General features: G+C 44.5%; 1 pseudogene; it reads right to left on the minus strand.

Annotated features, from left to right (window-relative positions):
- Window positions 1-6,003: 6,003 nt before the first annotated feature.
- Window positions 6,004-9,423, minus strand: LOC138516134 (prefoldin subunit 1 pseudogene; annotated as a pseudogene).
- Between the last annotated feature and the right edge of the window lie 18,116 nt (window positions 9,424-27,539).

Here is a 27,539-nt window from a genome sequence, read left to right on the forward strand (position 1 = left end):
TGCCTCAAGCCCTATACAACCTATATAGACACAGTACATTCAGTATCCAGTGCTAGGGCGTATCCAGTGCTAGGGCATATACAGACATATGCACAACAACAGTCTGTGGCTACACAAGTCTATGCACCGTTGTCAAAAATGGGCTGGGTTGCCTTACTGAATTCTCTGCACTCGATAGGCTAGGTGACTCTTCTGGAGATGGGGTGTTCCCCTTCTTTCTAGTGATCACTGATCCTTGAAGAGATAAGGCCAATCTCGGGAGGAAGCCACTATGCCGTCTTTGACAACAGCAAGGCAATAGGCCCCTGCCCGAAAAGACCAAGCAAAGGGAAAAATCAAAGAGGCAAAAACAACTTCAGTCCAACAGATGTCCGATGGTCTGGTGAGGAGCTCAAGCCTTGCACGATGCGATAGCAGAGAATAAGGGTGGAGTAGGCATCCACAGGGCATAGTTGGAGCTTATTGGCAGCCAAGGTGGAGCACTAACCCAATTCCCCAGAGTGGCGTGAGGAGAGGATGTAGATGTCAAGCACCAGTCCAGAAAGTTACCCTTAAATAACAGTTTAGGCAGCGTAGTAGGGAGAACAGAGGAAGGGCGCCTGAGCGCTGTAGCTGTACAATAGTGAGGACGGGATGCTGCAGTAGAATGGGAGGCAGAGCAGGCGGATAAAGTAAACAGAATAAGAAGTGCAAGCTGCGCAGGAAATAGAACAGGACCGCAGCCGCGAGTAGCAAAAGGGAAGGAATGACAGAGAAAAGGTAGCACAGATTTCAAAACCAGAGACCCTAGGGCACCAGGAACTATGACTAGCGTCTTACCCCTGAGAAGGAAGGACACAGGTTGCAACGTGTCAGCGGTGTGCTGATCGCTGGTAGAAGAAAGGAAGACGGATTAGTCAAAAAAAGACTAGAACTGCAGTGGCATTTGAAAGCGAACGTGAAGGCAATCTAATGGTACTGGATGCACCACCTCCTCCAAAGCCTCCAGGAGGGCCCAACAGTGACAACCGCACTGGGGTGAAATTACCATACCACAAAGATCAGTGATACATTGTACAGGGGAGTTTGGGGGTAATCCCTTCCTTTTCCTAGGAACAGACACACGAGGAAATGTTGTATCATGTTTTATAGATATTGGTTGTTAAAATTGGATATAGGAAAAATAGGGTATTTTCAGAGTTTTCAGTTGAGTTGGTTGGGAACAGGTAATATGCGTACGGTTAAATTAGGATTATTGGTGCAAGCATGTAAGAAAGCATTCCATATGAAGGGAAGTGAGTAATGTGGTAGACAGCCGACGGCAGGGGTATAAGTGGTTATAAATCATACACCATGGGCACATGTTGTTTTACAATGTGGGAAGGAAATGTATGTTTATTTGATAGAATAGAACAGGTGAGAATATTATACATTAATAGAGGATGGAAACGTAAGGATCACTATACTGATCCAGGAGAAGAGAATCATGAGGAAAGTTGGTCAGTGACAATGGACCCTTTTTTCATTATTTGTGTTATCTTGGGAACATAATGTGTTTGACTTAACTTCATATATTTATATAGCACACCAAATGACCCGGAGGCTAACATATACTACACACACAGTAGGGCTTCTGACAACAAATAACAGAGCCAGACTTCGGGAAAGCAATCCTTACAACATCACCTAAACAGCCAAGTCTTCAACTTTTTCCTAAAGATTGGAGTGGAGCTAATTACCCTAAGATCCGGCAGAATGGCATTCCAAGCTCTTGGAGCAGTGAGGATGAACGCACATTTCTTCCCCTGCATAAGTTTACATGCAGGTATCTTAAGTTGTTTCAGGGCGTTGCCCTTGTCAGACATTTGTGTGTGATAAGGAGGAGGCGAAATTATATTCTGGCCTCAACGGGAACCCAATGCAGACTATGGGCCTCATTACGAGGTGGGCAGAATAAGATTAACGGCGCCGGTAATGGTGCCGGCGCCGTAAATCCCATTCTGCCCTATTACGAGGTCCCCTCGCGGGACCCGCTCTGGACGTCTGGTTTTGCCAGACGTCCAGAGCGGGTCCCACGAGGGCTTCCCATTGAGCCCTATGGGAGCTCGAATGGGAATGGGGAAGGACCGGGTCCGGGTTCCCTGAAGGAGGAAATACCGGGCCCTCCAAAGTCGGAATGGCCTGGTATTTTCCCATTCAGGGAACCCGGACCTGGACCCGAGTTTGGAGGCAGCAGGGCATGGCTGCCTCCAAAGTCGTAATGAGGCCCTATGTCTGGCTTCAGACACATGGTCCCTCCTCCTGAGGGCCAAATCACTCTAACAGCGCTATTTTGCACAGTTTCAGTCTGGCGCTGGCTGACTTTGCAGTGCCCATAAGCACGCTACTGCAATAGTCAATTTGTGACACAATGATAGCTCTGGCTAGTGCCTCGCAACTGGTTTGCGAATCTGCCCTAGCAATTTAATGTGATAAGTTGTCAACGAGATTAAACGGCCCACATGGGCCCACAAATTCAGGTTCTTATCCAAGTAAACTCCCAACGTCTTCCTTTTGTCTTTAATCTTAATGTCACAGCCTGCTACTATAAAATAGGAGTATTCCTTACTCATCTTCCGTAGTTTAGAGTATGTGCCTATCAACATCAGTTCTGTTTTCTCTTTATTTAGCGCCAAATCATTGCTTACCATCCAGGTTTGAGTGAGATTATATATTCTGTTAACGGACTAATTATCCCCTCGGTAATGGCCAGACAATGGGATGACACACTGTGTGTCATCCACATAGTTTGTGAACCCAATTTTGCTTTCTTCCAGGAGGTCAAAGAAGGAAACTGTAAAGATGTTATAAAGGGCGGGAGATAAACAGACCCTTTGTGTACCCCATAATCTAGGGGTGATGGTTCCACTTCTGCCTCCTTGCTACATACTCTACACCAGCGGTTGTTCAGAAAAGAACTAATCCATAGGGCAGAATTATCTGAGAATCCTGCCACCTCCTTTAACCTGGTGACCAACAACCTGTGGTCCACCAGGTCAAAAGCCACGGATAAGTCGAGGAGCGTGAGCATAGCAGCTTGCCCTCTGTCCATGATCAGAAGTAGTCTGGATTTCAGGTCAAGCAGGCCCGTTTCCATCCCATGCTCCTGCCTGAACCCAGACTGCCATAATGGTCCTTCAAATGCTTTGAGACCTGTTCATAGGTAACCCGATCTAAGATTTTAGCAGAAACAAAGAGTTTGTAATCGGTCGGTAATTGGACAGTGTCTCTGGACATAGGCCTGGCTTTTTTAACAGTGGAGTGATCCAACCTTTTTTCAAATTAGTCGCAACATAATTAATCTCTAAATGAGGCATTAACAAATGTACAAATGGTACCTATCAATGTGGCGGAGCACGCTTTAATAACTATGGGAGGACAAACATCCCCTTTACAGCTAGCCGGTTTAAGCTTTTCAGTAATTATGGAGAGTTCCGTTTCTGACATAGGTTTGAAGTTGAATTGATTTGGTAGTCTCTTATGTGAAAAGCCAGTCGCATCTGCTGTCAAAATGGCTGCTTTACTGTTCATCTGACTGATCGATATATAATGTTTAAGACCCTTCAGCTTCCCTAACATAGCTTCCTGAACCAAGCTACGTCTTTCACAATGCTGTCTCCTTTAATGGGCCATGGATGTTCTAATTCTTTCAAGATCTTAAATAATTCTTTTGATTGAGCTTTGTCAATCCTTTTTTTTGACAGTCCACTTTGTTTATTTGTTATGCAAAATTATATAGACATAGCAATTACATGAATAAAAATAGGTGGTGTCTATATATACATATGAGTATAATAAAAGAACGGCGGAAACCAGCTGGAGAAAAGCCCCATCTCTTGCCACCAAAGACAAATTCGTCTCAGCCGCCTCCACCTACAAATCTGCCATCTTAAATGCAAAAAAAGAGATTTATAACACGAGAATACTCAACGCCAAATCTGGTACCAAAGAATTATTCTCTATATTAAGGGAACTCGAATCACCACTGCCACCTACAGAGGACTGCACCAAGGACAAGGCCTGGTGTAATAATATTCAGCTTGCCCTCGCCAACAAGATTGCCCTCCTTCAAGCAAAGATAGAAGCTAAAAAAGCTAACCTTGCCGCCAAAGATAACCTCAATAGTAAAAAAAGACTATACTATCCCAAACTGTCCCCCCTTCCACTTCTCTCCAGTCACAGAGGAGGAAGTAGTCAAGATAATCGGCAGCCTCAAACCATCCAATTGCAAAGGCGACTTATGCCCCGCGTCCGTCATCAAAGATGGAGCTAATGAGCTAGCCCCTCTTATCACCTCATTGATAAACTCTTCCTTTAAAAACTCAGTGGTCCCCAATAACCTCAAAGAAGCGTGTGTCCTCCCCCTTCTCAAAAAACCCAACCTAGACCCCAACATCCCCACGAACTATAGACCCATCACTACGGTCCCTTTTCTCCTTAAAATCTTAGACAGAGTAGCCTACCTCCAAATACAACAACATTTGGAAGACAACAACCTCCTAGGCTTGCGACAATCCGGCTTTAGACCCAGGCATGGGACCGAAACTGCCCTCCTGGATCTAAAAATCCAAATGGATGATGCCAAAGACAAGGGCAAACTGGCCATTTTGCTCCTGTTGGACCTCTCCGCTGCCTTCGATCTGGTTGACCACCAGATCCTCACACAACACCTCTCTTCGGCTGCCGCGTTCTCACAGAATGCCACCAATTGGATTCAGTCATTTTTGTCTGACAGGTCGACTAGGGTCTTTGCCCCCTCCGCGGCTGCTGACCCTATCCCAATCCAATGTGGAGTTCCTCAAGGCTCCTGCATTTCACCCACACTTTACAACATCTTCACTAAGCTCCTCTTTGACCGTCTCGATGAACTGGGTGTCAGCTACACTAATTACGCAGACGACACCCAGGTCCTCATCACTCTCACTGGTTGCTATGAAGAAGATGTTGCAAAGCTTAATGAAATCTACCTTGAAATTCAAGCCTGGATGGCCACACACAATCTCTGTCTCAATGACGATAAGACGGAACTGCTTATCGTAGGATCCCAGGCCTGCCTCAATAAATTGGACCCTAGGTACCAATCCTTTACCATTGACGGCAACATTATAAAAGTCTCCAAAGAGGTCAAAACACTAGGTGTGTACCTCGATTCCACCCTGTCGCTAAAAAAACAAATAAACACCACCATTTCAACCACCACCTACACCAATAAACTGATCAATGCCTGTAGGCTTTTTCTTTCCCACTCCAGTTGCCTCACCCTAGCTAGAGTAACACAATCTACCTAGGCACCACCACCAAAAATTTGAACAGACTCCAGATTCTCCAAAATAACGCCTTACGATGTGCCCTCAACCTCCCACGTAAGGCCCACATATCTACGGCCAGCAAAGAAGTCCAATGGCTCCCTATCCGGGACAGAATCAAGCTAAGAACCCTTGTCATCACACATAAGTGCCTGTCCCTCACTGCCCCACGTTACCTTTCGGACAAATTCTCTAGACACTGCTCCATTAGACCCACCAGAACTCCCTACCTGCACCAACTAAAGGTTCCCTACTACAATCTAAAAACAGCAAGAGGATCCAGCTTCCCAGTGCTCGCAGCTCAATGCTGGAATTCTCTCCCTCTTACAATCAGATCGGAAGCCTCTTTCTGGCCATTCAGAGCCATGGTGAAATCCTGGCTCTCAGCCTAAACACCTTGCCATGTACTTGCACTTATTCCTGGCCTCCTCTCGCCATCCAGAACTGTATGTCCTATTTAAATCATGAACTGGACCACCATGTAACTTGGTCCTTTCTTTCCGTTGTAATTATCTCATGCCACATTCTGTACCATTCCTTTTGTCCATTGAATGTATGTACCCTTTTTCTATACATGTGTTCGTGTAACGATATGTAACTATGCTGTGCACATGATTATGCGCCCAGCTACCTGAGGGTTCGGACGCGCTCTATACATAAACAAACTAAACTAATACATACACACACACACAAATATACACAATGTTAAGGTTGGGCTTGGCATCAGAGATTGTGAAGTACGTTATTTTAAACTTAGACAGAATAGACAAGATGGATGAAAAAGATCTTTGTGGATATTTTCAGCAATATGATGTCTGCTATTGAGCTCTTCTGACCATCAGCATTTCTCTTATGTTATCTTCTGCATCCTTTACACTTCGTTCCAGATATGATTTCTTCTGCTCCAGTTCTTTAATTTTCTCATCTAGTACTTTTTGTTTATCTTTTAGTTGACTGTGGATTCCTTCCTTAGACTGAAGGATGAACATTCTTCCTACTCCTTCATACATAAAGAGTCTGGTCAGACAAGGTCATTATTTCTTTATCTGTAAGGTGCGCATGTTTTTTTGTTCTGTTTAACTGCTCAATTTGTATGCCTGCAAGTTTCACCTTTTGTTGAGTGTTGAGAACTTTTGCCTGACGTTCTGTAAATGCCTTCTTTAGTTCAAAGACCTAGAGCTTTGTCAATCCTGACATCAAAGGATAATTTCTTTACAGCAATAACAGCCGTTTTATATATTTTGGCAGCCCTCTTGTATGCCTCCATGTCTTGGATGGGCTGGGAGGGATTGATTTGGGAGACGGGTATTTATTTGGGTATGGAGTAGAGGTGGCATTTTTGTGCGATTGGCAGTTGGGAAACAGGACCACTGTACATCTAGTTTCGTGAAGAAGGTGCAGTGGGGCTGCACACGGGAGGAGAGTTGAAAGGTAGTGGGAGTTGGCTTTGGCTTGTGGAAGCAGGATTAAAGGATGTGTGGAGAAGTTGCAGTGAGGTAGAGACAGAGTTTTTGTTTAGATGGATTATGAGGTGTTAGTATGTTGAGCTGTATACAACAATATCTTTTGAAACGCCATGTGGGGAAATCTTGTTTGTTGTTTTTCAAAATAGAGAAGCTGAACTAAGGAGCCAGTTTGTTAACACCATGAATATTGTGACTGTTTGGCTTACCTTCCGTCAGTGTAAAACTTTAGAATGATAGATTTCAGGGTTCTAGATATTCTAGAATTACAGGGAGGGTTTTTTATTTTTGTTATGAATGTATTGTGCAGCTTAGAACCACATACTAGAGGCCTATAGCATGGTCATAGATGCATTGGGGATACAACCTTATTATGGATATTAAACTTTATTATGGATTTAACACTTGTGGGGGCCCAACTTCAATCATTTGTTTTTAAGGGCATGGGCAGCGATTGAAACACCTTGAGGGCAGACACTATAGAGAGGCTCACATTTCCACTTATAGTTATTTCATTATTGAGCAAACATTTTAGTAAGACAGGTGCCAGGCATTAAAACTAAAAAATCATTTATTCCACCAGAGTCTTTTTTGTAAAAATCACGTTTGGTGTTATTCTGTATAAAAAGGGTTCATTAATAAGGGGGCTTACTCTATGTAGTAGGGACTTTCCCAAACAATGTTTTCTCACCAGAACATGTGTCTTGTTTCAGGGGCCTTTTAGATCAGTTGACACAATATAATCATTTTCATTCAGGGCTCCATTTTAAAACATTTCCATTAAAATGTCCTGGGGCATCCCCCATTAGATACCTTAACAAGATCAGAGGCTTTGGAGTGGAAAATGTAGCCATCTTGCCTTAAAAAATTGAACTTGGCAACGCAGTTTACTTGTGTATAATACATTAATGCAAACAAAGTCACAAAGAGCCTGACCCTTTTTTCTTTGAGGTTGTTGTACATTTTTTAGTGTAAATTAATTCTGGGTATGTTTGCACTCAGACATTTTTTGTTGTTATTAGTATTTTTAGTTATCTGGGCGATTTGCACTATATATGGTACCTCTCTTCTCCTAGAATTAGTCAGGGGGTCAGAAATGAGAGGCGGACACAAAGTGATAGTGTTTTCAACATCAGACATTTTTATTAAAATAAAAGGGTTGGATAAAGGCCTATCTGTCCCTATGCTAATGAATGTTTCCCTACCTAGGAAACTAAAACTAAAGATTAGTCTGTATCTCATGGTAAAAATTATGTTAACTGTCCTTGTGTCCAAAACATAAATCTGACCCTCATAATAAAGATGAACAACTAAGAGTGTAAGGAATGTGTCTCTGATGTAGGTTTGGTAAAAGGTGCTAAAAAACAAATAGATAAATCCTACAAAATAACAAGTGTCTCTTTCAAATAATGATTTCTTAAAGATGGCAAAAATTTCTCTTTCACATAGCCACTTCCTAAGGATATTGAAATGGTCTCTTTCAAGCAGCTACTTCTTAAGGTTAGTGACGGTAGTTCTTTAAGGATGGCGAAAGTGTCAATGTCTCTTTCACAACATTAACTTCTTATGGAGACCCTCTTGGTAGTATTCCCTGCCAGGAAGACTTTAGTAAGTTTATCAGATAGCCTGGTATACTCTACTGACAGATATATTCCCACAATGTCAATTAATATACTTTATTTGCCTGGTGCTTGGTCCGCCAGGACCTCTTTTCATCTGATTTTTACAGATCCCCTGGTATGCTCGCCTGCCAGGTATCTGTCTATAATATAAGTATCCTCTATGTATTTTAAATGGATTACATGGTACACTCCCCTGCCTGGAATCCCTTTCTGGAGTCTGCAGGTCCCCTGATATACTCTCCTTCCAGGTATCTTCTGCCCAAATGTTTACTGCATGATGTGTTAATGTTCTCATGTTCTTTCAGTAAAGTACAGTTGTATTCCTTCACTGTCTATACTTTCTTGGCTTATGGTACCACTTGCTCTAACTTTCTCCACATTGACATTTCATGTATGGAGATTTGTTCAAGTTCACCCTTTTAACTTCTTCAATAGTATTCATTTGCATTTGGTAACACTTGCTCCAACTTTCCCATATTTCTATTTCATATATGGAGACTTGTTCAAGTTTTATCGTTTAATTCCTTCATTAGCATTCATTGGCTTGTGGCAATATTTTCTCCAAACTTCCCCATATTGACATCTCATACATGAGGATTTGTGCAAATTCTGTATTTGTTTTCTACTTTGTTGGTATTCAAATAAAGTACTTAATGCTTCACATGCCTGTCGGTATGCCCAGGGGTTCCCAACATCTCTGGGCAGACTCACCAGTGTCTGGCAGTTTCTCCGACCTGTGGCACGTTGTTGCTGTGAATCTTTCAGCTTGAGATGGCATTCTCCGCTCTGCAGACCCTCTCTCAGCTCTTCTGCTGCCTCTGCATGCGTCCACCGGTAAGCCTGCTGCTTTTGGACTGGACCGTGCTGCCGGCAGCTCTGCTGGTGCTGCCGGTTCCCCAGTGGTCTTCTCCCGGTGCCTGCAGTATCTTCTCTGGCCTCGTGCCATATCTGTAAGTACTGTGTGTGAGCAGCAGTTTGAGAACACCTGTTCTCATCAGCATAGTCCGTTCCCATGCTTCAGCCTTCTCCTGTGGTTCTGCTTCCTTCTTCTTCTGTTTGGCTTCTCCCTTTGTTACAAATGCGGATACCATTTTTAAATGTCCTGCGTAGTTGGATTTCCTTATAACCACTACTATGCATGTTCAGTTTAGTGTTTCTGTTAATCCATATGAACTCCTTCTTCCTCTTCCTCGTCTCAGTAGTTGAGGCTTTAAGGGAGTTGGAGTCCATAGGTTTTATAGGACTTCTAAGGTGATTTTGTTTGGGATTTTTCTTTAGCACAAAAACATCACAGCCAGGAGGTGTTATGTGTGTTTTATGTACACATGCGGTGTGAATGGTATCCTGCCTAGAATGTTTGGAAAGAAGGGGTTTCAGGTTTTTACGACTGGACGAATTTGTATAATGACAACATGCCATCAGGAATTTAGGAATTATAGGGTCTTCTTCACATGGAAGGGAAGAATGTTGCATCTCTCCTGACGGGGTCACCACATTTCCCCAACAGCCATCTCCTCCCATGTGATTCTCCCTCATAATACCACCCCCAGGGTCAGGATCAGATAGCGGCTGTCATCCCGTGGCCACATTGGAGGAGATCTCAGGCTGGGGATCTGTGATGACTTCACAGAATTCATCACAAATAGCAAGTTAAACGTGCTCTCGATATTATCAGTTGATTTTATTAATGTTGCAGCAATCAAAGTGGCATAGTAATATGTTAACACTTTTTGTTAAACTAGCAGCAGACATGAAACATATGACCATGGTTCCCTGCTGTTGTGTTTCTCAACTAAGCATGCTGTCTGTTTTGCATATTTGATGTGGGATGTGGGACAGTAACGTGACATTAGATATATGTAACTAGAATGCATAAAGTGTGTTGTCAATCTACGCTATGGCAGAGCGTTCGAGGCAGCTCAATACTGTGTTGTGGTGTTTTATTGAGGCTTAGCAGTTTTTCTGAAAAACATTGGCTTCCTTTTGCACGTATTGATCTTCAGGAATGAGCACATGTTTTTTATAAGTGATGCATAGCAACATTTATAACCTCAATAAATCAATCAGGAGAGGTAGGATTAATGTTTTCTATACTCCAGGGACATATGTGATATCACTGTTGGACAAAGGCTTAGGTATCCAGTGATGTAACCCAAAACCTAATAGTGGGCCTCATTACAAGTTTGCCGGTCCGGAAACAACGGTGCCGTTACCGGCACCGTTGCTTATGGACTGGCAAACTACGAGTCTGCTGGCGGGTGCCATTTCGCCCACCAGGTCTGACCCTGGAGGGCAGAACGGCACCTGCCAGCAGACTTTCACGCAAGCACCAGCACCGTAATTAATGGTGCTGATGCTTCAGTGGTCCCCATTCCCATGGAGTCTTACGCCACAGGAATGGGGATCAACATTTTACCGGTGCCTGGCTTACCAGAACGCCTGGGCTGTAATGCCCCGGTTATTCCAGCAAGTCAGACGCCAGTAAATCATTACAGGTCCAGCGGCTACCTACTGGTTTTTCCGGCACGGTTTCCGCCGGACTCGTAATGAGGCCCAGTGTCTCTGCTTGCTCACAGCAGTATTTCCTACCAGGATGAATGAATGGAGTTTCAGATTTAACACTATTGAACATCAGGCAGTACTCCTCATGTGATGCTCGTTAGCACAATAACACAGCAGCAAGGTCTCTTGGAAGTGTCGGCACACTTGTGGATAAATAATCTGCATAATGCAGGACTTTTTAGAACAAGTGAAGATTAAATTGAAGCCAGATGTGATTACATTAAGAGTAAAGTAGTATCATATGTCAAAAGAAACAGATGGGGTGTATAGCAGACCATTATGTTCTATGAGAACAGGGGAACACTGGCATTTTGTGCAAAATACATGGGTTGGTACGTACAGGTCTTGCATATGACGCACACACTGTGCATTCAGGATTTTAAGAGAATATTTAATGTCCCCTACAGGTTTTTCTTCAGAAAAGCAAAAAGAAAAGGTCAGGTCAGGTACAGTACTCACTCATTTTAAGTAGTGTGGTTGAAGGCATCTTGAAGCAAGACATGGACAACAGATTCAACATTCAGAATGAAATAGTTTATTAAATCAAATGTCAGGATGGTTAAAGGCTTAACTTGCCCTATGCTAAGGTGGGATTTCCCTACCTGAACGAAACTAAGGAAAGTCTAAGTCAAAAAGTTTAACTTAAAAGTCTGTCTGTGTCCAAAACCCATCCTTGCCCTCACAACTAAAGCTGCCACATTCCAAGTTGGGCAGTCTGGAAATAATGGTGCTGGTAGCAACATACCGGCACCCTTTCTGGACCGCCAGACTACGAGAATGCCTGCAGGGGCCGGGTGCACTGGCCCTTGCAATCATGGTTTTCACGGAAGCACTGGCACCGTTAACAGTGCCAGTGCTTTCGTGTCCCCATTCCCATGGAGTCCTATGGCACTCCATGGGAATGAGGACTTACAGTTTCTGCCGCCTGACATCCCGGGCCGCTGTATCTTCCGGTGGCACCAGGAGATCAGGCGGCGGAAACGGTGTTGCGAGGTCACCGGCATTACCACCGACCGTGTAATGAGGCCCAATGTTTAGGGATGTCATTAATAAAAGAAATAGTGATTAACACAAAGTTCTGAGCTTCTGCCAGCTCCTAGCTTCCTTTTCAGCTCCCCTTACCCAAATTCAAGGAAATACCACAAAGGTCTCGAACTTTCCCAAGTTCAAACAGTTCCACAAATCCTTGGGGTTCCCTTCCCCAAGGTCAAGGAAACACAGTTCCCAAGAGAAGGGCCTTTAGGGCTCCGGTCTCAAGACAGTATTGCAGTTCATCAAGCCTCAGAGTTCCCTTCCCCAAGACTCCAATGTATCAACTTATACTAAGTTTCAGTCTTTCAAAGTTCAACACCATTTCAGGGCAGCTTGACACTCCTTCTGGATTGCATTAACAGTTCACTAAAAGTGCTCCTTCTTGCTTTATTTCACAATGTCTTCGGCTTTCACAATGAAGGGTTCCCTAGTCCAGGCGCAGTTGTCAGACCACACAGTCCACCCATCACAGGTCGCGCAACCAGGAACCCTAGGCTCTTCAGCCCACACAGGTTATTTTATATGTACCCCTTTGTACAGATTCACCTTCACTTAGCTTCTCCTTGTCGGCCTCTTGGCTTTATGGAGAACCATCTCTGGTTCCAGAAGCACCTCAAGACCTTCCTCCGTTTCTGCCTTTGCCCCTCTTCTCCCATGCTGATCCTGTTTTCTTTCTTGGCACCATTCTCCTGGCCACCCTCGGGCCCAGGTATCTGCTCTCCCTCCTGCACTGCCTCTGAGCCACCCCTTGCATTGGGATCTGTATCTGTACCCATACAGTCCCCCATCTTTCTTCTGCACTTATCAGATATACCCTATATGACAAATCACACACTTGCCTCTGCCTTCCTTTATTTATTGCATTTATTTATTTATTGCACTTATTTATTTCTGTTCTCTCCTTTTGTGCTGCACTTTTCCACTTCTCCCCCTTCATCGCACTTTCCCTCTTTTTCCCTTTTCCATGCACTTGCGCGTTCTTAATGTCACTGGGCCTAGTAAGACCGTTGTTTTTATTCTCCCTTGTTCTCCTCCCTTTGCTTGGTCACACTCTGAAAACACTTGTGTATGAGCACAATATAAATAAAATATATCATGTGCAGGTTCACACACTCTTGGCTTTTTCTGGTTGGCCTCTTGGCTTTGCCACTATATGCCACACATCCTCTGCAGGTCTTTGGCCTTATCGCAATTTATTAATTCATAAATTTCACTTTGTGGTGGTCTTATTTATCCCCCACCTTTCTGTCATGCTCTCTAACACTTGTACTCTTATTTTGTGTTTTCGCTTTAAATTGGCCCTTTTCCTTTAACTTTCATCGGCTTGTAGCCTTGCCCACAAAGGTTTCATTCAGTTCGGTATTCAATATTGTGATCAGTCTTTCGGCTTTTGTAAAGAATGTTTTCTGTCATTCCCTTCAATTCGCTAAATAACTCTTTCATTGACAAGAGATACAAAGACTCAGCTTCCTAGTTCTGGAAATTCTCACACACAACTTGTCTTTCAATGCTGTGAAGTAAACGCTCGAGCAATGGTCTGCTACTTCGTTTCAGCTTGCGTGTCAGTTTAGACAATGGGAATCGCTTTAAACGTACTAAAGCATTACTTTTCAGCGTTCACGTGCATAGTGATCTGGGATTTCGGGGCTCAGAGAAACTCACTGGCCTCTTTGAAGTGGCTGGGTTGCACAGCGAACCTCGATGCGAACTGCTGCTGCTTCTGGCTTCCCACCGGGGGTTCAGACTGCCCCTTTGGTCCTCCGAATGTCGTGGTGGAATCGACAAGCACTTTTCTTCACAGTTCCACACTCATTGCTTTTTTGCTGCGCGTCCTCTGCCATACAGAGTACAAGCTTCTTGGCCACTCACAGGGTAGGATTCAAGCATCCAAGAATCCTTATCCCTGGAGCAGTCTGCTCCCGACAGCTTACTCGGTCTGCCACAGCCTTCATTTCTACCACACCTCTGCTTCAAATTGCTCACACCTGTCGCTGCAACACATGACAGGTTCTCTTTCTCTTCTTTCCAACCCGGTCTCGTTCCCAGCCTTCTCTCAGCTCTCAAACCGGTCTCTCTGTCTCTCTCTCTCTCTCTGTCTCTCTCTCTCTCTGTCTCTCTCTCTCTCTCTCTCTCTCTCTCTCTGTCTCTCTCTCTGGTGTGCAGCCCCACCTCTCATACTCCGTAGGAGTATTAAGGGTCCACAGGTGTGGGCCAGTAATTTCAATTGCCTGACGTTTAGGCAACCCATTTGTGAGACTTCCCCAATGGTACTCTTGCATAGTCTTCTGGAAAGGAAGTGTGAAATACCGCATCTAACCTGAGGACATCTCATCTCAAATCCCCAAGGACCCTCCACCCAGGTAATCATCCCTCGCTTCTCCACCCCCAGGGTCAGGATCCAAAAGCGAACCTGGTCACCTGGGAAGAGGATCCATGGGGAGTAGAAGTGAGGATAACCTCAGGTTTCTCAAAGGTGGCATTAGATCAATTATATCTTTTAGCACATATACGGTGAAAGAGAACATTGAAGATCTATTACAGGTATAGTACTTTAAAAGAAAAACATATAAGAAGTATTTTTTTGATTGCACTTTAAGAACACGGAGGGAGGCTTATGGAGAACAGGTACACTAATTATGTTATTACGTTATGAGTATACGTTCTCTTTATGGTGGGCATTATTGAAGGTAATTCATTTGTGCATTGTTTGTATTAGCTAGAGTGGTAGGCAGACACATGCAAACATATTTCATACCTGCACACAGAAACGCAGTTACACAATTAAGCTCAAGTGTTAGGGGAGGAGTTCGGGGGGCATTTCAGGGATTATATCAAGGTTTTTTCCCCAACAGTTCCAACCACATCTGCCACAGTCGCCTCCGCCAGTGACCAACAACTCAGCATCTCTGCAGCAACTCCAACTTCTTTCCTGGAATATTGGATCCATCGCTTAAATGACAGACGAGACAATAGTGCTAATCTTCAGCCGCAAAAAGAAGTCCCTAGTGGAGACCAACCACAGGATCACAAAGATGAGCAGACCTATCAGTCACAATGTGTGGTGCACCTATATTTGTGCAGAGTGAGGGGCTTATTTCAGGGATAAGCATTTCAAGCTATTATCATACCAATTTGTTTTCATACCCAACGGATGGGAGCAGGGGGTGAAGAGATGTCAAGCGGGTGGAATGAGAAAGTTTACTGAACAAAAGCGAGAGGAATGAAAAATTTTACTGAACAACAAGTGGAGAATATTAATGAGGAATGTTCAGAGATATCGAATTTATATCTAAAAACAAAATTGACATGGCTGAAGCCACAATGAAGACCTGTTAAGATCCAGTTATTTACAAATGTGTCCTTGTGTTTTAGGGGCGATGGCACCATACCAGACCAGTCTGATACCAGATGGTACCACACCATACCAGTCTAAATACTAACTATACCAGAACTTTGCGTATTGCAGACTTGGCTGGTGGGACCTCTGCCATCCTTGATACCTTCAAGTCCCACCAGCCTCGAAGGGAGTGTGCAGTATTGCAACCTTGCACTTCCCAGTCTGGATGTCCCCGAAGCCCATCTGGTAGTTTCTAATGTGCCGCCCCAAGCCACTTTTTTACTCAATGTGTCCCCTCCCTCGTTCAATGTACCTGGACTTGAAACTGTGGAAGGACATAAAATGGCTGAAATTTTGAGACAATCTACCAAGAGCAATAACCTCTCATTGGCTTCTTCAGAGGCATTAAAGAAGGTACCTGAGCACTTCAGACTCTTTAGTAGGACAGAGATGGTCTTTGCCTCTCTCCTGGCCCTGGGAGCCATTGGCAACGCTAAATGGCTCCAGATCAGCCGGTATGGACTCATTCAACTGGTTAATCATTCAGAGACTGCCTTTAGACCCATATGTGAGGCGATGAGGGCCCTGCGCCTCATGACACTTCAGAATCAATACACCCTAGACCTTCTTACTACAATGGAAAGTGGGATGTGCCAAAAGATAGGGGTTTCACGTTGCACATTCATGCAGCCTATGAATTTAGATAAAGGGACCCTATTGAATACAATCAAAGCCTTGCAGAATCTGCATCTGGCTGGAATCAGAGATGACACTTGGTTCGATTCACTTTTTATCTGGGTTACATCATGGCTGAGTCGGACTTTGAAGATACTGAGGACACTTTTTGTTTTTCTGCTTTTCCTGTTCTGTTCCTGCCAAGTACTTTTAAGATGCTGTTCTGCTAAGTTACCTCAAACAGCTGCTAATATGTTGGTCCCTCTGTCCACAGGTAGGGCCACTGCCATTTCAAACCATATAGGCACGCAGACTGAATCAGGGTTGATTGGGCCTTCAAGCGTTGCTTTGTGTCCTCTACCCGATCCAGATAATTATGTGGAGTGTTGGGTAGATTGTGGGAAAAATGGTAGCGGGTTGTTTTTGTCTTGTACACCAGAGGAATATGCTCTAAGTGGAAACAGCATACAGGATGTCTGCAAGGTTTGGTTTCCCAGAGATGGTTCTGTCAAGGAAAGAGAAATTAATTTGGTAGTTAATAATAAATTAACTAAAAGGAGGGTATGTTGGGGGAGACACTTTAGAACCCAACACTGGAAAGAGGTTTACATTACATACATTGTACTCGGCGATGGTATGGCTGGGTTAGATGCAATCTTGCAACTAAATATGTGTTCAATGTAGTTAGAAGAATTGAAATGAGTGTTTCATTGTGTTTTAGTTGGATACATTTTAGAGTCACAGTAGACAGCAACATGAGTATCAGTAGCATGGATACAATGTATTGTGCAATGTATAATTTGTAGAGATGAGAAGTATGTAGTGGGGAACTTTATGCATGTGATAGAGGAGTTCATTGAAGGGCAAACTAACATGTGGGAATTCAACACATTTAAGGCGCTATGAAATATGGGTTTATTGTCGATACATGAAGGCATCGCAGAATACAGGTTTCACCTACTTGGAGTTTTATTAGACCGCAGAGTCCCTGGATTTGTGGGGATGGTTTTTGCCTGGTTTGAAAAGCAGGATGACTGAGGTCATGAAAGGGGGCTGGAAGCGAACCACATATGGGCAGTTGTGATAACATCACAAAGGGCTGATGGTGAGAATGGAATGGAAAGCAATGTTGTTCAATTTTTATGGCCGGATTGGGTTCTTAGATGCAAAGTGTAATTTCCCTGGGACCACGAAGGCTTGTTTTTTTGATGACCAGTAAGGTCCAGTTACATGAAGGGTTAAATTGAGAGCTGATGGTTTATGGGTCTGCACGGAAATAAGTAGAATGCATGCTGAAGGCTGTATGACTTGAAATGGCAGTCGCGTATAGGATTACATGCAAGAATGCAGGGAAAATGGAGCATAAGAATGTTTTACTTCTGCTTGAAAGGTGTGCTTATTTATTTTTCTCTTGATTCTTTTTCATTTTTTAGGCGCACCATACAGAATAACCTGCATTCGGGCGCAGATGTTAACTATAACACATATTGAGATGCGAACATTATTGCAAAGAGAGGTACAACTTTTATTTGAATAGGAAAGTTTTTAGTCTTTTCCTAAAGATTTCCAATGATGGGGAAGCTCGAATGTCCGTGGGTAACTGGTTCCAGATGTTTGGACCGAATACCGCAAATCTCCTGTCTCCTTTTTATAGCTTGGTAATCCGAGGTACACACATCAGGAGTTTATCTTCAGAACGAAGATTTCTTGTTGGGAGGGAAGCACAGACTTTGGTTACAAGATACCCAGGCGCCAGCCCATTAATGCACCTAAATACCAGACAGGCCACCTTGAATTTAATATGATCTTCGACCTGTAACCAGTGCAATGATCTGCGCAGGGCAGACACATGGTCCAGTTTCCCCAGGTGACCAATGAACCTAACTGCAGCATTTTGAGCCCTCTGTAATCTGTTGATCCACTTGCCTGGCAACCCTGCTAAGAGGCTATTACAGTAGTCTAGGTGTGAATTAGTTAATGCCCCTACTACTGCAGACTGATCCTCTTTTAGAATAAAGGGGAGTATGCCTCTCAGCGCTCGTAATGAATAATAAACTGCCTTGACTTTAGCGCCCACCTGTGCTTCTCCCCCTACGTTCTCTTGACAGAGACACCCGAGATTTCTAACTTTCTTGGAGTAGCAGAGTTCTTCCACCAATATCCGAGGGGGGGTGGAGGGTTTTTGATTCTCCTCGCTCAGTTTCCCTTCACAGCCAAACAGTATCAGTTCTGTTTTGGAAGGATTTAGCTGCAGTTGATTACCTGCCATCCACATCTTAATTTCTCCCATGAATTGATTGATTTTAGATGCATGTCCCCATGCCTTAAAGTGTTTATGGAAAGCATTGCACAATCACCATCTGGGTTGATGGGTTTTTGTCACATGGTCTGAATAATAAACTGCGTTATTCATGAATGATACATGTATAATGTGGAGGTCATCATACTGACAATGAAAGAAGATCACATGTCAAAGGGGTTGTACTTTGTGAATGTATCCAATGGGGTTTTAGAGCTAGGGGGATAATTAACTTTGTATTAGAGTTAGCCAATGGAGGGTCGGGGGATGACTTTGTAACAACATATGTGTGGTTATATAAATTGTCTAACTGTGTATATAAACTGTAGCTTTTTTGTCATTGGGAGAGAATTGGGTTCATTTTCAGCTCCAAGGAACTGACTAGCCCCGCCTGATCGTTAGCACACAATAAACTTCTTTTCCTGGCAAATGTGCATTTGTTTCTTCGTGGAAGGCGTTTTATCACATTGGAATGTTTGAGTTACTTCCTTACAGCCACTGAATCGCCCTGTCAAGGGTGACCCTAACGAGAGCGGTGAGCTGTGCCGTGAGAGAACGAGCACTGAGCCCTGTTTGATAAAACACAGAACAGGGAAATGCTTGTGTGCTGCCTGCAACTTAACCGTGGTATGTGCGATAATTGCCAGCATCCGCCAGGGGTTGGGTTTATATACAGTTCCTGGTTACACCTGAGCCTCCAGGAACTCTGGGTGATGTAGTTCTTGTCCCCATGGCCCTACATCTCCAATGCCTATTAGCCTTTTTATCATGAAAATACCCACACAAGACCTCATGCCACACCATTCCTAAAAGCCTGACACCCCTGTCTCTGGAGGACAGCTCAGGGGAAACGTGCTCTCCTTGGAAGCAAGACAACACGGAGCAACACAGGTTTGATCCCTGGGTCCACGCTTAGAAACCTCTGAGTATTAAGCACGTTATAAATAACATATCATCACCCCCCATAGAAAACATGTGATTGCATGCGAGGGAAAAATGCAGTAATTAATTAAAGAGTCACAAACACTATAACATACAGATTACCCATTTAATGCAGTCTTCAATTCATAATTTTACATTTTAAGGCAGCACTGATGATGTGGGAGGTCAAAATATATTTTAGTGTTGTGTAATATTAAGGGACACTTATTCTATGCTGAATTCTTTGACCCACTGAAGGTGGAAGATGGGCAGTGGAATGAATAATGAGATAAAAGACACGTATAAAATGGTGAGATAGGCGGCTGAAGCAAAGATCTGTGCATGTCACCATGCTTATCTGAATTTGTTTAAGGCCAATTTAGCCCTTTATGTCCCTTTTCCAAATAACTTAATCATAGTGTTCTGAAAACATGTTTTAATTAAGAGTATTCGTCTATTGTCCTTTTGATAATTTAGCAGTTTTAAGAGTTAGTGTTACGCTTGTTAAAGGCAGCAGGAAGTGCATATACATTAGTTATTAACAGGAAAATTAGGGCTTCAATCCTGGATTCATATTTGAAAAATGATGTGACCCTTGGCGAGTACCTTTCCTTTTACAGCAGATGTACTAGACAATCAGTCCTATGGAAATAAACAGGATAATAATGAGTAGCTACTGGAGAAATTTAACATTAGTTTTTCATAAATGTTTTTCCCCAAATTAGTGCAAGTTGTAGTCAATTTGGGAATTGACAAATGTTCCTACCATGATGGTAGTGTCTCCCTCAGGAAGGTAGAAATGCATGAGTGTCCCACTTAATGTGTGACATTAGACAGGTCTGGAAAGGTTGCTTCCAGGGGTGTAGGAAACAAGTTGATGTGTTGGATGTATACCTCCAATTTACTGAGTACAGGATGAAAGGTAATATATCCCTCCGTTTTCTGTGCAGGGATGTGAGGGACTGGCTCAGGCAGTCTTAAAAATGAAGAGTTTGCTGACGTGCCAATTACCATACTTTACATACCCGTGAGAAGAGCACAAGGGGAGCATAGATGGGAACGTCTTTGGAACTACATACATTTTATAAATTGCCTGCCCACCATTTAAATTCACGTGTGCGTATTCAGACTGAGCAGGGTGAATACGCACTGAGCAAGGTGAGAATATATTTCCAGTCAACCACTTGTTGATCATTTCCAGTAGGGATGAGAAGGTTCCATACCACAAAACCGCTGTATTGAAGTGAGCAGTGGCATACCATTTTTTTGTTTGTTTGTAGGGGTGCCATTTTGTTCCTGTGTATCATATACCGCTGCCCGCACCACCCTGGTGGCATCTGGCCATCTTAATTGGAAACTTGGCCTTGTGAATTAATAACAGGTGAGAAGGGTGGTAATGGCACCGATGTGATGGGTTGAAGAGGTGGAGGCTTGCGCTACCGTGACTAAAAAGTAACAGTAAGAGCAACATTGTTCAAAATCGTCTTCTGTTAGACTGCAACCATATTTGGAAAATTAACAAGAGTTAAAAAAATCCCCCGCCTAAGTCTAGGAACATCTAGTGTGGTGAGCAAGGGGGTTGGGCCTTACCCTAAGCTAATGTATGATAGGCCTTCAACGGCATGCAAAGCATCCCCTTGTCACCTTGACTTTCATGGACCCCTCGAAGGGCACTGTCCCTTTAAGGGAGGCAGCTTCCACATCTAGGAAGCTGAACCATTATGAAACCAATAATGCCACGATCTCCCCAGTCCCAAACAGATTTCTTTTAAATGTGTTTTGGGGCGTAGGAGTTTGTAAATGCTGTTCGTTTAAAGAACTACTCTGAAAGTGAAGAACACATTATAGCAATACAAGTGAATTCCTTTGGCACCAGTATTGAGCACCTGCACAGATATTAAGAGACACAGATGTTTTTTCTTGGCACTTGCTCCATGAGTCTCCTCAAACATCAAAGGCACAGATTTTCTTAGAGTGTTTGCACAGCAAGCCCACACACATCTCAGAGGCACACCACTCTTAAATAGTCTCTTGTGACTTCATGGATTAGTCTTTGTAATTCTTCAAAAGGACTACTCACCTTTGGCAATCTTTTGTAGGATCTATGGTTCCGGTTACTGATTTCAACATATTCTTGGTTTGGATTCTTATTCTGATAGACTTTCTCTCATTGATGATTATAATTCATCTTATCCTTGCCTACTTGGCTTGGCACATAGTTCACTTGGTTAGTTCCTCTGAACTATTTTGTATTCTGTTCTTTGTGTACAGAATGTTGAATGCCTTTGCCCGTTTCCCCTTTTCCAGGGTATTATTATCCACTGTTCCTTTCTCTTCTAGCTTAGATTATTAGAATGTCTTTGACAGTCTTTAAAAATCATTAACTTCTGTTTTAACTCGGTCTTGCCATTTCTACTTAGACACGTTATTTGCGCAGTATAAATATCCCCTTGTGTCTTGCTGTGACTTCCGCTCTCCCTGTTAACCTCGAGTATGCTGGAGAACATTCTCGGGAATATGGTACCTCGGTAACCCTCTTCCTGGTCTTGTACTGCTCTTGGCATGCCTCCGTCAGCATTCTCTGCTTGCGGTTTTCTTTGCCCCATATGTTCTCTCGGTGAGGCACTGGATAACACACTGCAACGGATCTCTGGTGGTGTCTTCAAAGGTCTGAGGACCGGCTGTCCACAACAGCCACTCCGTGATCTCTCTGGGCCCGTGCCCTTTTGGTTTCTCCCACTAGGGCTTCGTTGTAGCATTGGGTGCCTCTCTGCAATGTTGAGTGAGTTTGAAACTCACGGGCCACTTGGCTTATGCATATCTCTCTCTCTCTCTCTCATATACGCAGCTCGGAATCCTCCAGTGCCTACATATTCGTTCCTCTCTCTCCAGCTCTTTCTCGCTGGGTGTTAAGTAGCTTGTGGTCTTCCCGTGCTTATGTATAGGATTCTCCCTTGTTAGTTGTTGCTGAGCCTTGGTTCTTCAAAGTACCCTTCCCAGTGGATTGGATATTTTTATTTAAAGGGACATGTTCTTCTTCATGATATTAACAGCATCTATTGAGTGTTTCTCCATCCCAGTCATGATGTTTAGTAGTTTCTAGTATTGTAGGGCATCCCAAATCCAGGACTTTCTTGAATCCCACCACATTCTGGATACACAACAATCGGATTTCCACCCAAGATATGGGACGGAAACTGCCCTCTTGGACCTCAAGAACCAACTGGAGGACACAAATATCCCTACTCGTACTCCTTGATCTCTCGGAAGCCTTCGACCTGTTCAACCACCAGACGCTCTGCCACCACCTCACATTGTCAGCCTACTTCTCCCCAGACACCACCAAATGGATAGCCTCTTTCCTGGCTAACTGATCCTCTCCAGCCTTTATCAGCGACACGGCTGCCAGCACCACCCCCATCCACTGCGAAGTACCCCAATGCTCCTGTGTCTCACCAATTCTATACAATGTCTACACTAAGCCACTGTTCGACCATCTCAACTTGCTAGGCATCTCATACACCAACTATGCTGATGACACCAAAAATTCTTATTCCCCCTCCCCGGAGACCACACACAAGACACTCTCAAAGTTAACACCATCTATGAATCTAGCCAATCCTGGATGGCCTCACACAATCTCCGTCTCAACAACGCGAAAACAGTTACTGCTGACTGGTCCACCGGCCCGCTTGGCCAAACTGGAGCAAACATACAAGGCCTTCCTTATTGATGGTCACAAAATCACTGTCGCCATGTCAGTAAAAACATTGGGCATTTACCTCGATGCATCACTCACAATGACACGTCATACCAACCACATCACTTTGTCAGCAGGCTACGCTACGAAACTCATCAACGCTAGCAAACCTTTCCTGCCGTCCAATAATTGGCTTGAAGCCACCCGAGCCCCCATTGACTCAAAGCTAGACTATTGTAACGCTCTACTGTGCAGTACCTCGGAAAACAGCCTCGACAAACTACAAATCATACAGAACAATGCCCTCTGGGCCACGCTGGACATTGGCAGGCATGACCATATCGCTGATGCCAGAAGGTCTGCGCACTGGCTCCCGCTCAAAGACAGAATCAACTTCAAGATCCTATCAATTGCCCGCCGCTGCCTATCCAACGATGCTCCCCCTACTTGGCACAAAAACTCAGGAACAAAACCCCAGTGAGAGCCCTAAAACCAGCCTACAGACACCGTCTTCGTATCCCCAGAATCAACCGTAAAAGAGCGGGTGGCTCCAGCTTCCCAGTCCACACTGGCAACCACTGGAATAGCCTCTGCCCCACCTGCGAAATCAACCATCCTACACCTTGTTCAGGAAGAAATTAAAAACCTATCTTTTCAACTGTTTGCATCTCTTCCAGTGACACAAATTACAACTTTTTTTACCTTTAACTCTGTAACTAGCACCTAGATGCCCATGTTAAATACATACATAAATAAATCCCATGTAGGCCATGGTATGCACAGTTGTAAGGAGTTCCTCAAAGGAATCAGAGTCCTTGTCCCTCAAGGTGAGGACCCACTTGCCTCGACCCCTAGGGAGGGGGTTGAGGAGCCAGCACACCTCCCTAGCCTCACCGTGGTGGGGGCTCCCCTTGGGGCGAAGGGACGAATTCCCTCGGTTTGTACAGCTCCCATTCCATTGCCCCCAAAAAGGTAGCTTGGATCACAGAATTAGATAAACCAATAGTCTTTTTATAATACATTCTTTATTGGTGTACATAGCTCACATCACAAGAACTGCAGATGATTTCAACTTGATCTATTTCAAACAGTGACCGGGAAAGCAAGGTGTTACCCCCTCCCCGAAGTTCCCTCTTCATGGGAGTGGGATGGCAAATTGGTAGAGATACAGGGTAAGGACTTGTGGTTCATACCCACCCTATCGACACCTTCCTAACCCTCATCCCAACGCCTGCATCCAGTATCCCTCCACTCCTATTGGTTTCCTTTTTGTCTAGGTAAAGACCATAACATTGTAAAGGATAAGGTGTTTAAGCTTTACCAGGAAAAGATGTTAGCGATCTTGAAACACTTGAAATAAGTATTTCAGTTGACAGAGGACAATGTCATTCACTAAAATAAATAAATAAGCCTTATGATACAAGTCTGGGTCCAACTATAGTTTGCCTGCTCGGCAACGCCAATGTGTCAATTTTGTCAGGAAGGTGCAAAGCTTTATTAATGCTTGTTGACCCAAAACCGACAGACATCATGTAAACGTCAGAAATACAGGCAAACAACACCAATGGTGGGGATTTACACCATCAATGCCTCCAGTGGTAATACCGCCTGACCAAGTGGCGGTATTAGTAATTCAGTTTACCGGATTTATAGGAAAGTCCCTCAGATGCTTTACTGGATAAACTCATCCATGCCCTGTCCCAACCATCTATAGTGGCAGTCGTCAAATGTGCCACCTGTTAAGATGGATTTCTGAACTCTGTCCTGGAGGGGCAGAGGTTCAGAAGGCCAGCCTAGTTTCTTGGAACAGGGTAACCTCTGGACAAGCCAGACCAATCAGGGTAGCGATGGCGGCGGTCAAGGCTAGGTCTCAAGAGGGGTGAGGGTGACTGAAAGCCCGCAATGAGCACACAAAACAAGGACGCATACAAATTACTCCAGACAGGTGTTATATTAAAAATATACACACATTTATTACAAGGCCTTTGTAACATCGACCATAGTAAAGAATCACGGTAAAACTCCAGTAAACCAACACATCACAATCAATACAATATATATACAAGACTGAGGGGTCTAAAGAGTTAGAAGCACGAAATATGCAGACCATCTAGATGGGGAGGAAAACAGGCAGTGCAAGTAATCGTTAGACCCAGTTCGACATCAGAGGCCATATAACTAGAAGGAAGTCCGAGCCCTACGAAGAGGGGAGCCTTGTGCTCAAAAGTACCTGCACACGCGGGTGCCAACGGGCAAAGGAGAGTCTCTTCAGGGAAATCGAGCAGTTAAGAAAGGTGGACGAAAAGATGGTGAACAAATCCCTGTGACTCAGGCAAGGCCTCCACTTCGGGGCATAAGCAGGGCGTGAGTGCGGGGAAAGGGTTTGCTGTTTACAACAGCGATGGAAAGCCACAGGCTCCTGTGGGAGGGTGACCGGTTAGGGTATGGACTACTCACCGGTCCCTGATGCAGGCAGACCCAGGCTTCTCCGGTTCCGTTTCGGTACTGGCAGGTTCAGATGCGATCAGAGGGACATCTCGACGCCGTGCAGATTCCGCAACAGCAGGAGTCAGGGTCGAGGGTGTCCCAGATGCAGCGAACACGCACAGGTTTGTTACCACAGCAGGGCAACTCGGCAACCGCGTGTATTCCAGTCCCAAAGCAAACATCTCACTTCAGACCTGGGAACGCCAAGTGTACGAATCGTGTGAGAGTGCCGAGGACACAGGATTAGCAGTAAGCCAGACGGCGGTGACAGAACAAGGTTCCTGGGTAGGCTGGTCAGTCCACTGGATGGCCCAGGGACACTTCCCAAGGCTTACGTACAGGATTTGGTGAAGATGCCGAGAATAGTTGTTCCCACTATTCTAAAGGGTCGAAGCGCCTTTGCAGACCTTCTCGTACGATCAGAGGCAGAGTGGTCTCGCAGGACGACAGCAGTGCAGGGTGCCAAACCTTCAGCGGGTCACCAGCGATTCCTCGACTCAGCTTCTTAGTTGCAGGATACTTGGCTCCTGATCCTGTGTTTGTGAGAACTCAGGAGATCGACATGGTAGTGGGGTTTTCAGCCTCCTCTTATCCAGAGTTCCCTTTGCGCCAAAACGTAGAGGGCCCAATGGGAGATCTGCTTGTAAAACACTCACACCATACGTGGACCTATCACGGACCACGGTGGTCCCAGGCATTCAGGACACTCTAGACTCTCTGGCACCCAGGATGTGTATTGGGAACAGACATCCCAGCCCACATCCTGGGGGCACACACAAGGCATGCAGAAGCCTGCGAAAGCGTTGTGTTTCGTGGGAAAGTGCATAACCAAATAAGGACTGCCCCGGGTCGGCTCGACCTGGGGGAAGGTGAAGGGGCAAGACGGTCAGTGGACAGGACAAATAACCTAGTGGCATGGCCATTTTGGAGGCCGGGCCACCCATTTGGGCCAAACGCGGGAAGCGCGGTTACAATGGCAAAAAGGGGTTCAAAACACAAGGAAACGATAGCTGCCACCAGTCCCGTCCGTGACACACTTGCACATTTCATAATAAGTCCAGCGAGAGTTTATAGGGCCTTTGGAATGACTAGAGACCCAAGAGCACGGTAATGTAAGTTATGGTGCACTCTTGTTTCATGTTGCTCAAAAGCTGCAACATGAGGAAAGGATTAAGGGAAACAAAGTCTCCCAGTACTGACTGTCTTAAGGGCATGTCAGTTTCCCCAGAAGAATTGAGCGAAAGCCCAGAGGAATGCAGCGGAAGGCTGCACTTCTCTGGCAAAGTCTAGATCAGGGTGTAAAACAACAGCAAAAAGTTTGGGGGTTGCCACATGGAAGGAAAATTACTTACAATTATGAAATCTTTCCTAACACCACCCACACTAACAATAGTGACATGGTTTCTCTCAGTAATGTTGCCGCGGACCAGGCAGCAAAAAAAATGCAGCATGTCTCCCAGTGCCACAAGTGCCAGAGTATCCTGTGTTAACACCTAACACAGAACAATTGCCCACCCCAAACTGCGCAGAAGAAGATCTAATTATCTGTCTCAGAACTCCTCCCCCTCCTCCTCCTCCTCCTCCTCCTTGCTTAAAGACATACCCAATGAATATAGACTGTTTAGCAAAGAAGAGACATTTTTTGCATCTCTACTTCTGCCTGGGATCCAAGCAGCCACAAACGCAATGTGGCTGCAGATCGTGAAGTGGGAGGTTGTACAGCTGACTGACGATACAGAACAAGGTCTCAACACCATAAAGGTTTAGATGCATGCCATAAGACTGATGACCCTTCAGAATCACTACCTGCTCGATCTGCGCACGGCATTGGAGGGAGGGGTTTGTAGAAAGATTGCAATTCCTGTTAAACATAAGCACCTCCAAACAAAACAGCTCCTTGATGCAGATAATAGGAGCACTACACACTCTCGGATTGCACATTGAAACTGAAGCAGGCATACAGGAAGGAGACTGGATTGATGGAATTTTTGCCCGGGCAAACTTAAGATTGGCACATGGTGCAATGTGTGGCAATATTTGTCAAGTTCTCTTGTAAGTTCGGAAAGAACCAGTCTTCCTGAATGTCTGCTGCTATGCGTTGTTTGGAGATGTGTGCC

The sequence above is a fragment of the Ambystoma mexicanum genome, chromosome 1p (assembly GCF_040938575.1).
Source record: "Ambystoma mexicanum isolate Mex_15411 chromosome 1p, UKY_AmexF1_1, whole genome shotgun sequence".
In the NCBI taxonomy this organism is placed as follows: Eukaryota; Metazoa; Chordata; class Amphibia; order Caudata; family Ambystomatidae; genus Ambystoma; species Ambystoma mexicanum.